We start from the raw sequence: 14274 nt of genomic DNA on the forward strand, positions 1-14274 counted from the left end.
TACATGGAAGGAAGAACAAGAATTGGCCTTATACACGAAGTTGGGCTAAATTGCCCATGTATCTGTAATATAGTAGATCGCATCTTAGATTAAAAGTTAGAGTTTTACTCGTGCACGGTTAGGTGCACATCCGAATTAGAAAGTCCGCTGGACTATAAATATGTATCTAGGGTTTATGGAATAAACAACAACTCACGTTCAACCCAAAACAAACCAATCTCGGCGCATCGCCAACTCCTTCGTCTCGAGGGTTTCTATCAGGTAAGCGACATGCTGCCTAGATCGCATCTTGCGATCTAGGCAGCACAAGCTCCACATTGTTCATGCATTGCTCGTACTGACGCGTTTTTGATGGCGAGCAACGTAGTTATCATAGATGTGTTAGGGTTAGCATAGTTCTTCGTGTAACATGCTTACGTAGTGCAACCCTTGCATGTCTAGCCGCCCTCACACCTATCTCAGGTGTGGGGGCGGCACCCCGCTTGATCATTATCTAGTAGATCTGATCCGTTACGATTGCTCCTTGTTCTACAAGGATTAGTTTAATATCTGCAATAGTTAGGCCTTACAAAGGGGGGGAGGATCCAGCGGCACGTAGGGTGTCGTTCGCAAGTCCTAAACAGGATGTTCCGAGGATCAACTTCATGTTGGTTTTTAGGCCTTGTTTAGGATCGGCTTACGATCACCGTGCGTGGCCGCGAGGCCCAACCTGGAGTAGGATGATCCGATTATGCGGTGAAAACCCTAAATCATCGTAGATCTAATTAGCTATATCTTGATCAAGCAGGACCACCATATATTCGTGCACCCCGTACGAATCATGGGTGGATCGGCTCCTTGAGCCGATTCACAGGATAACCTGAGAGCCGATCGAGGCTCGTATTTAATGTTTACGTGTATGCCATGCAGGAAACTAAGCGAGGCATCCCCATTACCTTCCTGACCAGGTATAGGTCAGGTGGCACGCCCTTGCACTTCGCATCGGACGTGTGACCAGAAGAGCATTGCGGGCCGTCGCTCGGAGGGGTCTCAGCCAGCCGCAGCTCTAGGCTCTTCCCGGCTCTACCTGTGTTGACGGTCGCTGCCCGCCGGTGGGTTTTGGCAGTCAACACATTCTGGCACGCCCGGTGGGACTCCGAGCAAAGGAAGGCCGATGACGAGACATCGGCTGGTACGAACACGATGCTGGTCCTCCCGACGGAGCCTAGTGCTCCAGGATTACACGAGGGATATTACGAAACCTTCATGGAGCACTTCGATCCAATGAGTCGGCCAAGATTATTCTCACTGCACGGTCTGCTTGGTTTCAACGGTGATCTAACGAACGGCGGCCACGTCGGCTACACGAATCCCAACGGAGCCGACGTACGAGCATAGCGCATTGGCATAATACAAAGCCGATATCTGCAGTCACCTGACAGATTCGGCTCGGGGGAGGCATATGGTTAGCAGACAGACGCATGGGTAAGAAAATGTCAGGAGCCGATGGAAAATCGGCCAGTAAAAAAAAAATTGTAGCAAGTACAGAAAGATCCAGTCCAGTGAAGCATCATCTGTCTCTGAAGGCCCTACTGAAGAAACACGCCGAGGGCGAGAACGGCGTCGATACGGACGCGATCCGCCTCAGCGATCTCAGCCTTGTCATCCTCGTACTTACCTGTCACCAGCTGATTGCTCAGGGTACGGATTTCAGCCAGATCGGTCTTCAGATCGGCTGTGAGGCCTTTTGCTTCGTCTTGGGAACGGGCGACAAGGGCGTCCTTGTCCTGGATGAGCTGTTTGGTCACCCTTACCCTCTCTTCAAGATCCTCCAGCTCCTTGCGCAGGGTCTCGAGTTCGGCGCGAGTGGCAGAAGTATCCGTCTTGGCGTCCAGAGCAGCCTTCTTCTCGTTGAGCCGCCGACACTTTTCGGCAATATCGGCTCTCAGCGGAAGTTGGGAGTGGCGAAGAGTAATCCTCTGGCGAGCCGATTGCACCCTTGACTTAAAGACCGGCAGGGTAACAGCGGGCCAGAGCTTCACTTGCAGGGTCATAGGAAGATGAAGCTGGATATCCTCGAGAATGCCTTTAGCTTCCTCGGAATCTTCAATCAGAGTCTCAGTTGGGGCAGAAAGCAAGTCTTTGAGACGCTGGAGTGGACCACGGACCGTACTAGGGATCGGCTCCCCACTTGCCTTGGAAGAAGTTGGTTCGATGGATTCTGGGTCGAACGTAAGCAAGCTCGAGAGATCACAACCCTGGTAGGGAAAACAAAGTGAGTTTAGCAGGCAATGGTGGAATTGATGGAGCCAAGGAGGAGGGACATACCTCTCCCAAGGAAGGGGGAACAGCCGATGCAGTGACGATCGGTTTTTCTGTGGACTGAGATGGGTTAACCATTTGGGCAGCCGCGACCGCCGAGGTGGCCAGGTCCAGAGTGGCGGACGGCATCTGTATCTCCTCAACGTCTCCGCTAGAAGTTTCTTCGGCCTGCAAGAGGAAGTGATTAGCCGATCCATACGTAACGACGGGAAAGCATGAAGTATGATCAAGAAGATGATTACATTTGAAACCTCCTGGCTTGATGAAGAGGCTCGTGGGTTCTTGCGAGCCCTTTTGACGCAGCGGCGCTTTGTGCGTGACCCCGATCTGCTCGGGGCTTGGGGGGCAGGAGGTTCAGTGATCGACCTTTTCTTGAAAGCCGGCGCTGGTGAGGCCGTCTAGCTTTGGGTGGTGGACCTCTCGGAATTACCCGAGCTTGAGTCCCCTTGACTGGTTTCTTCGGCCCCACTGGAGGTTCCTTCAGTGGAGGGCTGTAGGAAAGAACACGAGCGTATTATAAACAAATGGTTGAAAGCGGACAAGTGTCTGCAGGGTCTGAACCAACTTACACGCAAGCTCTCTTGAGCCGGAGCTTTACGCTTCAGGGTTTTTCTGGCAGCCACCTTCCTCACCGCCGTCCTCGCCTGAGTCGAGGCTCGGGGGGCAACCTGCCCCGAAGATGCTTTACTCTTGGGAGCCGATTTCGGTGAAATCGGCTGACCCTGCATTATGACTTTCTTCAGGGGTGGCGAGCTCTGGCAGAAGAGAACCACTGGTGCAGGAGGGAGGAATACGAAAGGGGAACCGTCGGCTTGTGTGGGAGCCGGACCATCTTGTTGCTGCCAGGAGAAAAGGGTTAGGTCACAGGCAATCACCATAAGGCGGATACAGGAAATGCTTAAGCAATGATACCTGGTCTGCAGGGATGTCATACTCGGCGTCAAGCTCTCTCAGCAGCGGTCCTAGAGCCCTCCTGAAGACGTGGGTCTTCCACATAGACCACCAAGTTTCAAAACCATCGGTAGTGAAGGAGAAGCGGAGGTCATGAGGAATTGGGATGGCCAAAGCATCAAAGAAGGTATACCACCTTTGGGCAGTAAGAATGTCAGGCAGGTCCGCTCTACTCGCTGTCAGATGGTGTAAGAAGAAGTGTGGAGGCACTTGTCCGAGACCAAGCTGTCGGGCTGCCACTACCGGTTGGTAGCACTCATAACCGGGCTTTGTGATCCGGTTCGAGGTACTCATGCCAACAGGGAGGAAGCAAGGACGAATCATGAGGGAGTACAAATGCTGTGTACTGGCGTCATCGGCAAGGTCATCCAATCGGAAAGAGACTGGGTTTTCAAAGTTTGCCGATTCAGTATAAGGATCGAACAGGGGGTTGTCCAAACCTTGGAAGAAAATCTTAAACCACCCTGCTGCTTCCTTGGGGATCAGCCTGCTACCCGGGAGACCATATAGGGCTTGGCCGTAGCTGGTGCATCGAATTTCCTTTCCATTCACATCCGGAAAGGTGCAGGTGGTCAGCGATGGGAAGTCTGGAATTTGGTTTTGGAAGTATAGTTGAGCCCACAACTGGATGAACCACCAGGGGCCGCCAGTTTTGACTGTCTTTCGAGAGAACAGTTTGACAGACATCAGTTGAAGGGATCGATAAATCTCTCCAAGAAATAGTTTGCCTAGGCCGAGTTGGGTGCCTTTAGCAAGTTCATAGGCCAGGGAGAGGTAATTCTTGGTGGGAGCAAGTGATGGGCCGCAGAATATGAAGTGCTCCAGCCAGAAATTCAGGAAGGCTGTGTGCTCCCTCTCTGTCACGGGGCCTTTGTTTTTCATATAACGATTGAGGTAGGCACCCCAGCTGGTACACTCTTTTTTAGAGGAGAGAGTGAAAGGGACTTTTGGCAGTTTGAATGCAGAAGGGCTGGGGGATGCAATGTCTAGCCCTGTGATCATGGCCACATCCAGCAGGGTTGGTGTCATAGGGCCATGGCCAAACATAAAGCAGTTCAGTGCATCAGACCAGAAGTAGCCGATGGTTTTCAGGATGTTCTCATTCTTCTCAAGAGGAGATAATGATAATGACAGGGCATCGGCTATCCCTATGGTTTCCCAAGTGGCATAGTGGGATTTTGATACTCTATTGTACCATGCCACCCAACCCTCAGGAGGATTAGGCCAGGCTCGCAGGCAGTCGGCCCAGGAAGTTAGATCTAGGTTCTGGCTCACAAAGGGGATTCTGTTAGCTTCGCACGAAATCAACAGGGCCGGACTCTCAGAAGAACGAGGACCAAGGCACATCGAATTGGCGAGAGAAGGATGTGGCAGAAGAATGTCTGAAACCTAAATTAGTAGCGGAGCGGGACATTAATTCAGGTGTTTGCCATTAATCCCATGTCAAGTCGAACGACGAGAGGAGGTTGAGGATTACCTTCAGTCCGGAAGCCGTGGTGTTGGTATTGGGTGATTCCGCCATGGGATGCGTTGAAGGAGCCGGGGGCGGCGTGGTCGAGATCTATGAAGGTGGTCGTGGTTTGGAACTGCTCAGGCGGCGATTTGGGGATCTGAGTTTGCCTTTTCAGATGGAGGTCGCAGGTTACCGTTTGGAAGGACGGCTAGGTCGACGTTACTCGTGTTTTTATAATGGAGACCGATGCGATGCCATCGGCTCTTTTTGGAGGTTGTGCGATTTTGACTATCGGCAAAACAATTGACTGAAAAATGTTTCTTCATTAACAGAGGAGGGTATTTTACAATGAAGAGCCGATTGTTCAAAGGGGAACAAAAGAAGAGCCGATTGCTCGCATACTACTGATGCTATGTCACTAATCCTCGCTGCCCTCGTCAGCATCGTAGCTGTCGCCGGCGTTGCTTCCGGAGTATCCCTCGTCACCGCTGCTCCGGTCCTCGACCGGAGCTTCTTCCTCTGTGTCGTCATCATCATCTTCACTATCTGCCCGAAAACGAAGGCGCTTCGCCGGCGGATATCCAATGAAGGAGGCTAGTTAATCAAGAAGCTGAGGAGACAGGGCATAATGATGATGGACATTGCAAATGGCTCTGCTCTGCCACGACATGACCCTTCAGAGGAAAAACAGAGTGGTTTTGGAATTATCATTACCAAAACCAGGGGGGCATGTGTTATCACCAGAATTTGACCGAGTCAGAGGTGGGCCACGATTGAGATAGATTTGAAGATATACATGGAAGGAAGAACAAGAATTGGCCTTATACACGAAGTTGGGCTAAATTGCCCATGTATCTGTAATATAGTAGATCGCATCTTAGATTAAAAGTTAGAGTTTTACTCGTGCACGGTTAGGTGCACGTCCGAATTAGAAAGTCTGCTGGACTATAAATATGTATCTAGGGTTTATGGAATAAACAACAACTCACGTTCAACCCAAAACAAACCAATCTCGGCGCATCGCTAACTCCTTCGTCTCGAGGGTTTCTATCAGGTAAGCGACATGCTGCCTAGATCGCATCTTGCGATCTAGGCAGCACAAGCTCCACGTTGTTCATGCGTTGCTCGTACTGAAGCGTTTTTGATGGCGAGCAACGTAGTTATCATAGATGTGTTAGGGTTAGCATAGTTCTTCGTGTAACATGCTTACGTAGTGCAACCCTTGCATGTCTAGCCGCCCTCACACCTATCTCAGGTGTGGGGGCGGCACCCCGCTTGATCATTATCTAGTAGATCTGATCCGTTACGATTGCTCCTTGTTCTACAAGGATTAGTTTAATATCTGCAATAGTTAGGCCTTACAAAGGGGGGGAGGATCCAGCGGCACGTAGGGTGTCGTTCGCAAGTCCTAAACAGGATGTTCCGAGGATCAACTTCATGTTGGTTTTTAGGCCTTGTTTAGGATCGGCTTACGATCACCGTGCGTGGCCGCGAGGCCCAACCTGGAGTAGGATGATCCGATTATGCGGTGAAAACCCTAAATCGTCGTAGATCTAATTAGCTATATCTTGATCAAGCAGGACCACCATATATTCGTGCACCCCGTACGAATCATGGGTGGATCGGCTCCTTGAGCCGATTCACAGGATAACCTGAGAGCCGATCGAGGCTCGTATTTAATGTTTACGTGTATGCCATGCAGGAAACTAAGCGAGGCATCCCCATTACCTTCCTGACCAGGTATAGGTCAGGTGGCACGCCCTTGCACTTCGCATCGGACGTGTGACCAGAAGAGCATTGCGGGCCGTCGCTCGGAGGGGTCTCAGCCAGCCGCAGCTCTAGGCTCTTCCCGGCTCTACCTGTGTTGACGGTCGCTGCCCGCCGGTGGGTTTTGGCAGTCAACAGAAGGTTGGGCTTCTGGTGGGCTGCGGCGGCAGGTAAGGTCTGGTAAGGTTTTTCCCCTTTTTCTCTTTTATTTATTTCTGTTTTTATTTCTTGTTTTGAATTCTATTTTGAATTCATACTTGAATTATTTTCTATTTTGCAGGTCTTGCTCATTTCATTCATACAAGAATTAGTTCAGGGTACTACAAATTCTTGAGTGGTGTATTTGCAAGTTTAATATGATACCATAACATTTGTTTATTAATTAGTATTGGTATGTGAATTTCCATACCCCTATGGACATAAATTTGAACATTATCTTTGGGAGTGTTCAAATTGTTTCCAATTAGTAGTTTTCTTACTTAGTGATATTTCTTGTTTGATTTGTATTACTTTGCAAGAAACAAGTTACCAAGTAAGGCTTGTTTATGGAGTTCTATTAAGTAAGTGACTAAATGGCATGATTTCATGTGCTAAAAATATCTCTAAGGACTTGATCTCTCATTTGAGATTGTTGGTCACTTACACATAATTTTATGTGAGCACTTGTTTGTTAAAGTTTTGCAGATCTTTTTATAACCATATTTCAAAGATGGCACTAGGATCATATTTAATAACACCTTAAATTACCTAGAGTAGACATTACTCTCATCATGGTTTGGTCTGGGTTAGAATGATAAGTGGTTGATCACCACCTATGGGTCTAATTATAGAGTTTCAGCTATGTTCATCTTATGCTCCATAATTGAGTATAGGATTTAACTAGTGAGCAATTCTAGGGTTCTAATCATATTCACCTACTGGCAATTGGTTTGGATTCTCAATTATGGCCTGGTTTTATAATTGTAATCACCCAAGTGATTCACAACCAGGTTTGAGATATAATTCTGGGTTGTAGAATTGAGATGCCATCATATTGTATTTGCTAGGGTTTAATCTCCCCTAACCAAGGTAATATGATTACTTGTTTAATTGTTTTTGTTCTCCTTTAATTACTAAGGACTTGAGACTTGGTTTTTATCTTATACCAATAGATTTCTATTATAACTTAATCTATTGTTAAACTAACTAAAGTTGTTATAGTTCTTTTTATAGTTAACTTTGGTCATATGGGTGGATGGTTTCTCACCATATTAAGTATGGAGTTTTACTCTAAAGTTTTCTTAGGTTCTTTAATTTATGAAATATAGATATGGTAGGATTCTACTTATGATCACCAAATGGTTCATAAGTAAAGGTTGGGATATAAGTCTAGGGTTGCTTACTAATGATCTCCCTATGATTTCATGTGGTGAATAATATCTACTAATCATATAAGTGTTAGCATTTGGATTATTCTCCTATTTCTCCAAAGCATGGTCATGGATTAGGCATGATCCACTTGTTCTTAATATCCCTACCTCAAGTTCTTAGGGTTTATGATCATCACTCAATTTATAATGATCAAAGTTTGGCTTCCAAAGGATCTCGCATTAAATGGAATTCTCTCTTCCATGATCAAGCATTGTCTTGATCAATTAAGATATAGCACTTATATTTTACTTTCTAGGATGGGACTCCTATGGTTGACTCATTAGTTTATATCCCAGGAAAATGTCTGAGATAATTACTTAGGGTTTTACTTAAGAAATGTTGATATACTCATCTGGGTATATGGATAGTTCTCTCATATAGGAATGGCTTATTCTAGGGTTTATGGTGTACTCCTAATATTTTCTTAGATATCTAGGCTAAGATTCCACTTGGCTATCTTGGTTGAATTAATCTCCTCCTTATTTTATCAATTCATGGATATGATATTATTTCATGTGATATTAGGTTATCTCACCACTCCAAGGTGAAATGGTTTAGGTCCTAATACTTTAGTTCAAGAATTGTCCTTGATTCTTAATTAGGTAAAGCTAGGATTGATATGAATGCTCTCTCTCATTTGGAAAGGACTTCAATTCTAACCTAAGGTTATTCTCCAAAGATAGTGATGTAGTCACCAATATCTATGGTTAACATAAATGGGTTCTCTCTCTAGGGAAGGTCTTGAATAATATCCTGGGGTCCCTCTTGAAGTTGGTGATTTGAATACTTGGATGTATATCCAAGGTTTATCTCAATGTTTATCATTGATCCTCTAATAAGTAACATAGGACTCGCACTTCTCTAGATTTGATGTATATTAATATGTAGTAGAGAGGAATATATATATTTCTAGAGTTTATCTCCTTGTCTTGTTTCCAAGAATGAAGTGAAATGGTTACCATGAGGTTCATGGAAAAGCTAAGTCAAGAATAGTTTCTACATTTTATTGTTACTTGATTTGTAATTGAATAGATGTTCATATGCTATGGCAAGGATTACCATGATATGATCTTTTATGAGATCAAGCAATTGATCATTGATTAAGGTGTTGTTGTGTTTATTTTGATCTCATTTGATCTAGCCCCTTAGATCAAATCATCTCTACCCAAAACAAGGTTTTATCAAAGTCACATTGAGGTTTATAGCGCTTGACTTGATGAGCTACTTCAATTCCACCAAGGTCAAGTGAAACTTCAGTTACTGTGACTGTTTTACTTTAAAGCGCGAAAATTCCCCAGATTTTTTATGCATGAATGCAATGCACACATCTGTTTCCTCTATTTTTGTAACCCCAATACCTGGGATATTACAGGGGTTTGAGTGGAAAACCATGCATCTTCATAGCTACACTAGTGATTCTGAGAAGTGGCAATTTATGGTAAAACTTGATTTATATATGTTTGTTAAGGTTTTCTAGGTGGCAGGTTGCGTAGGAAGACTCCATGAGTAGGTGCCGCTCTGTTTTTATTTTTTTGGATTTTTTTGCGCATGAAATGACTCAATTAGATATGTTAATCTCATTTGTTGACTCTCTATTGACCAGCTACTTGAGGGTAAAACTGAGTATATTGCACTTGCCAGTCTAAGTACTCGAGGGGAAAACTGAGTACATATAAATTTTTTGTATAAGGCCCGAGGTTATAACTGAGTACACCAAACGTCCCAGGGTTAGACTCGTGTCGCGGTGCACGCTGCAGCCGTGCATAGCGGACGCGTGTTGCGGTACACGCCACCTTCGTCTTTATAGAGCTCTTTTTCTCTCCCTCGACGCACGTTCTCACTGCAACTGCCTCTCCTGTCCCATCATCTTCTCCACAACCGAAGAAAAAACCCCGAAGAAAACCGCCGGCGATGGAGAAGAATGAGATGCCCATTATCGGCGCATCAGCCGCCGGCGCATCGGCCGCAGCCCCCGTCCAGGCCCCTGTTGCTGCTTCCAACATAGCAGCCGGCGCATCAGCCGCCGGCGCATCGGCCACCGCCACTGTCCAGGCCCCCGTCGCTTGGAACCCGTACGAACCAGTGTCGTACATCGCGCCGGAGAACCCCTACGACACCAGCATCATCGACGAAGAGCCGGAGGTAACCCTTTGCTCCCTTGTTCTTATCTCATTTCAATCCTTTTGTGTTATATCTAGCGTTATTAGGGTTCGTCTGTTCCTAGTTCAATCCATTTGTGTTAGATCTACGTTATTAGGGTTCGTTTGTTCCTAGTTCAATCATTTTGTGTTAGATCTTGCGTTATTAGTGTTTGTGATTTGCTTTTGTTTAAGATTTGTGCCGATGATGATGAATATTTGGGCACAAATTGATTTAGGGTTTGGTCAGTAAACAATTGGTGTGTACAAATTTGTTGTGCATGATCTTTGGTTTGCTGACTCAAATCCTGGATATAAGTGTGTCCAATGTAACTGAGGCTACCTCTTTTTTTCGAGCCCATATTATCATGGATGATCTTTGTTCACTCTTTGTTCCATCATCATTGCAATTTACGCTGTGTTTTTTGCACGATCTTTGGTGCTACGTGACAGGTGCAGAGCAGCGACGTCGACAGCGACGACGAGTCCTTCCACACCAAGACTCGTCACGTCCTCAGGAGGCTACAGTCATGCCATTACGATGGCCCCTTTGCTCGAGGCATTTACAAGTGCCCCTTCTGCAACAGGAAGCTCCGCGCCACCGACTCCAACTGCCTGGTGAATCATGTTGAATCCATTGGCAGATGCGGCGCTAGAGTTGGAAGGACCGTGAACGTGCATGCGTTCATGGCCAAACACAAAGCACTTGGGATTCACCTGCGCAACCTCCAAGCGAGTCACAAGCGCTACCTGGAGGCGTTGAACGTGCCTACTGCACTCTCTGTATGTGACCGCTTTATCTATAGAGCAGCTTAAGTTCATGTAAAATGTAGCTTATGTTGTATCTATCGGTATTACTGTTGGATCTGTCGTGAATATATCTATGCTATGTTGGCTGCTGTATGCAGCTTATCCTATATTTTCTATGGATTTGTGCCCTAGATTTCCTACCTTATTGGGTAAAAACGAAGGCATAAAGAAATGAATGGCGTTAAAAAACAGAAGAAGAAGCTGCTCTAGATTTGCTACCAATTTGGGCTATCAAATATGAATGAGATCGAGCGAGAGAGAGGAAAAAGGTACATTGAAAACTGCTAATTTGGGCGAAAGAGACAGAAACCACTCGTGCCCACGTCCCGGACCCACACGGCTCCACACGCTACGGCCACACAAATACGGTCTCGTCCTGTCCCACGCGGTCCCTTCCTACCAGGCCCACACGACGTGGCCCCACAAACGACACGACCCCACTCGTCAGCACGGAATGGTCAACTTAACGGATTCCTTCCGTCCGAGCTCCTTCTGCGGGTTTCAGACAAGGACTTGGGGAAAACTGAGAAAAAACTAAGGAGCTGGAAAAAACTGAGTACAACTAAGGACCTGAGGGCACGTAAATAGAAAACCCAAGATACTAATAGTGCTCACACCTTGTCCTAATTAGCTTGGATTTTCATCGCATACATATGTTTTAACCAAGTGTCACAAAGGGGTACCTCCTTGCCTCCTGTACAAAGTCCTTGGAGATGAATCTCATTTGATTTCTCAATTTTGATAAATCTTAACTTTTTAGACATCCATACTGGGAAGACAAGGACAACAGATATTTGGACTTTTGTCCAGCTGAAACTTCCACCATGTGAACATGGCTTCAGTTGGCGGCCCAATGTTCCTCTCTAACAATATACATACTCCAATCTTTGCAACTCATGGTAAATCTCCCTTACACCAAACAATATGAGCATGCATAGCTATTCACACGATATTCAACAAAGGCAAGTTCATGGTGTTTCCCATGACAACATGGTTTCACACAACAAGCAACTTATAAGAACTGAAATGCATAAGACGTAATACTCACCACAATAGTTTAGACTATTTTCCCATGAGCTATAAATTACACAAAATAAGTGATAATAATTTTGAAGGTTTAAAGGTAGCACACAAGCAATTCACTTTGGAGTGGCAGCAAAATACCACATATAGGTATGTATGGTGGACACAATTGGCTCTTTGGTTTTTAGTAGTTGGATGCACGAGTAGAGCTCATACTTAGTACTTAGTAGTTAGATGCTATTAAAGCAGTAGCTACTGTAGCAACCTCTTCAAAAAACTCTTTGATCAAAAGAACTCAAAACCAAAGAGATTAAGAGGCAAATGCAAATAGTGGCACAAATCTATCAAAATAGAACAATAGGTGAAGATCGATTTTTTCGAAAATCTATGTTTCTCAGATCGAAAAGTGCTCAACTAACGAAAGTTAGACAATAACCAAGGGCATATGCAAAAAAATTGGCAGCTCAAAATTACGCCCTGAATACGAATTTTTATGGTGACAACACAAAATCTGTTTTTAGGAAAGCAATTTCCCCAAATCTTACTTTCTTTCTATTAGAGGCTATTCTTGGCACAAAAACGAAATAAAAATGATAAGGAGAGGTTATTACAGAGGTAATAAATTCTAAGACTCAACAAAATAAAAATTACAGAAATAAAACACGGGTTATCTCCCAAGAGTACTTTTCTTTAACGCATTTCAGCTAGGCGCGGAAAAATAACTAGCATCAAGTATTATCAAGTGAAGAAGCATCAACATTATAAATGTCGGGAGCCTTGAGCCTACCCCTCCTACCTTTACACTTTTTCTTAGGGAGAATGAGAAGTACCTGATGGGGAGGTGAAAGTCATTATACCTTTCCCAACATCTATCTTTGCTCCCAGGAGTTTTAGCAGGGATCATCCAAGTGTGATTTGTCTCTTTCCTACACATTCAATGACAAGATAATCAGTAGATATCATCCTTCCTAGGATTATTGTATGCACTCCTTCAGCAATTCCAATGGGTAATATAACAGCATTATTGGTAAGAGATATTTCTTCTCCACCCTCAGAAAGTCCCCAAAGATTTAAAGACTCGTAAATATCTTTAGGCATAAGACAAAACTCAGACATAATATCGCAACGAGCATAAAAAGTTTCACCACCTATATCAACTTTTACTGAACGGAGCCAACTTGAGGGTTCAGAATTTATTGGAACATGATCATACTTTTCCCGAAGCATACTATAACATTCTTTCAAGCTAGTTGTATTTGTCTCAAGAGTATTTAATCTAGCAAAAATGCTCACAAGGGATGAATCAAAATTACTAGGTGAACTATATGTTGGAATCAACTTTTTATGGCATTAAAAACTTGTTCTCCATCACAATGAAGGAAATCTCCTCCTGCTACGGTGTCCAAAGCATATCTATAACGAAGAATAAGACCAATATAAAAGCTACTAAGAAGCAAGCATAGAGTCATTTTAGGTTCAGTTTTATTATAAGAATTATTAATTCTAGACCAAGCTTCCTTAAAACTCTCCTCACTCCCTTGTTTGAAAGTGAAAATCATTTCCTCAGGTGAGATAGTAACAGAAATAGACATAGAAACAACTTAAAATAGAAACTAATTTTTTGTGTGTTATTGATATAAAGAAGAAAATAAGACGAAATAAAATAAAATAAGCAAAACTATAATAAAGTAAAGAGATTGGAAATTGGAGATGAGAGACTTCCCTTGCAGAAATCCTCTTTCTCCCCGGCAACGGCGCCAGAAAACAGTTAATGGGACGGGACGGGGCTTGATGGAGTGTCTTGATTCTTCCCCGGGAACGGCGCTAGAAAATAGTCTTGATGGTGCTCGTCGTAATGTAGACTTCCCACTGTTGGGGAACCCCAAGAGGAAGGTATGATGGGCACAGCAGCAAGTTTTTCCCCAGTAAGAAACCAAGGTTTAATCGATCAATAGGAGAAAGGCGTGACTTATGGAGGTGTTGCTAGCTGACTATTGGCAGCGCGCACTACCGGCGTCAGCAACAACGTGGAACCTGCACACAACACAATCAAAATACTTTGCCCCAACTTACAGTGAGGTTATCAATCTCACCGGTTTTGCTGACACAAAGGATTAAACGTATCGAGTGGAAGAGATATTTGCAGTAATTAAAGAGAACAATGCTTGCGGAAAGTGAACATAACAGGATTGCAGTAGATGAATTTATCAGTGTAAATGAAAGGACCGGGATCCACAGTTCACTACAGGTGTCTCTCCATAAAGATAAATAACATGTTGGGTGAACAAATTACAGCTGGACAATTGACAGAACACCGACCATACATGACAAGATGATTACTATGAGATTCGTTTGGGCATTACAACATAATACATAGACTGTAATCCAACTGTGTCTATGACTAATAATCTACCTTCCAGT

This window comes from Lolium perenne, chromosome 3 (assembly GCF_019359855.2).
Source record: "Lolium perenne isolate Kyuss_39 chromosome 3, Kyuss_2.0, whole genome shotgun sequence".
NCBI lineage: Eukaryota > Viridiplantae > Streptophyta > Magnoliopsida > Poales > Poaceae > Lolium > Lolium perenne.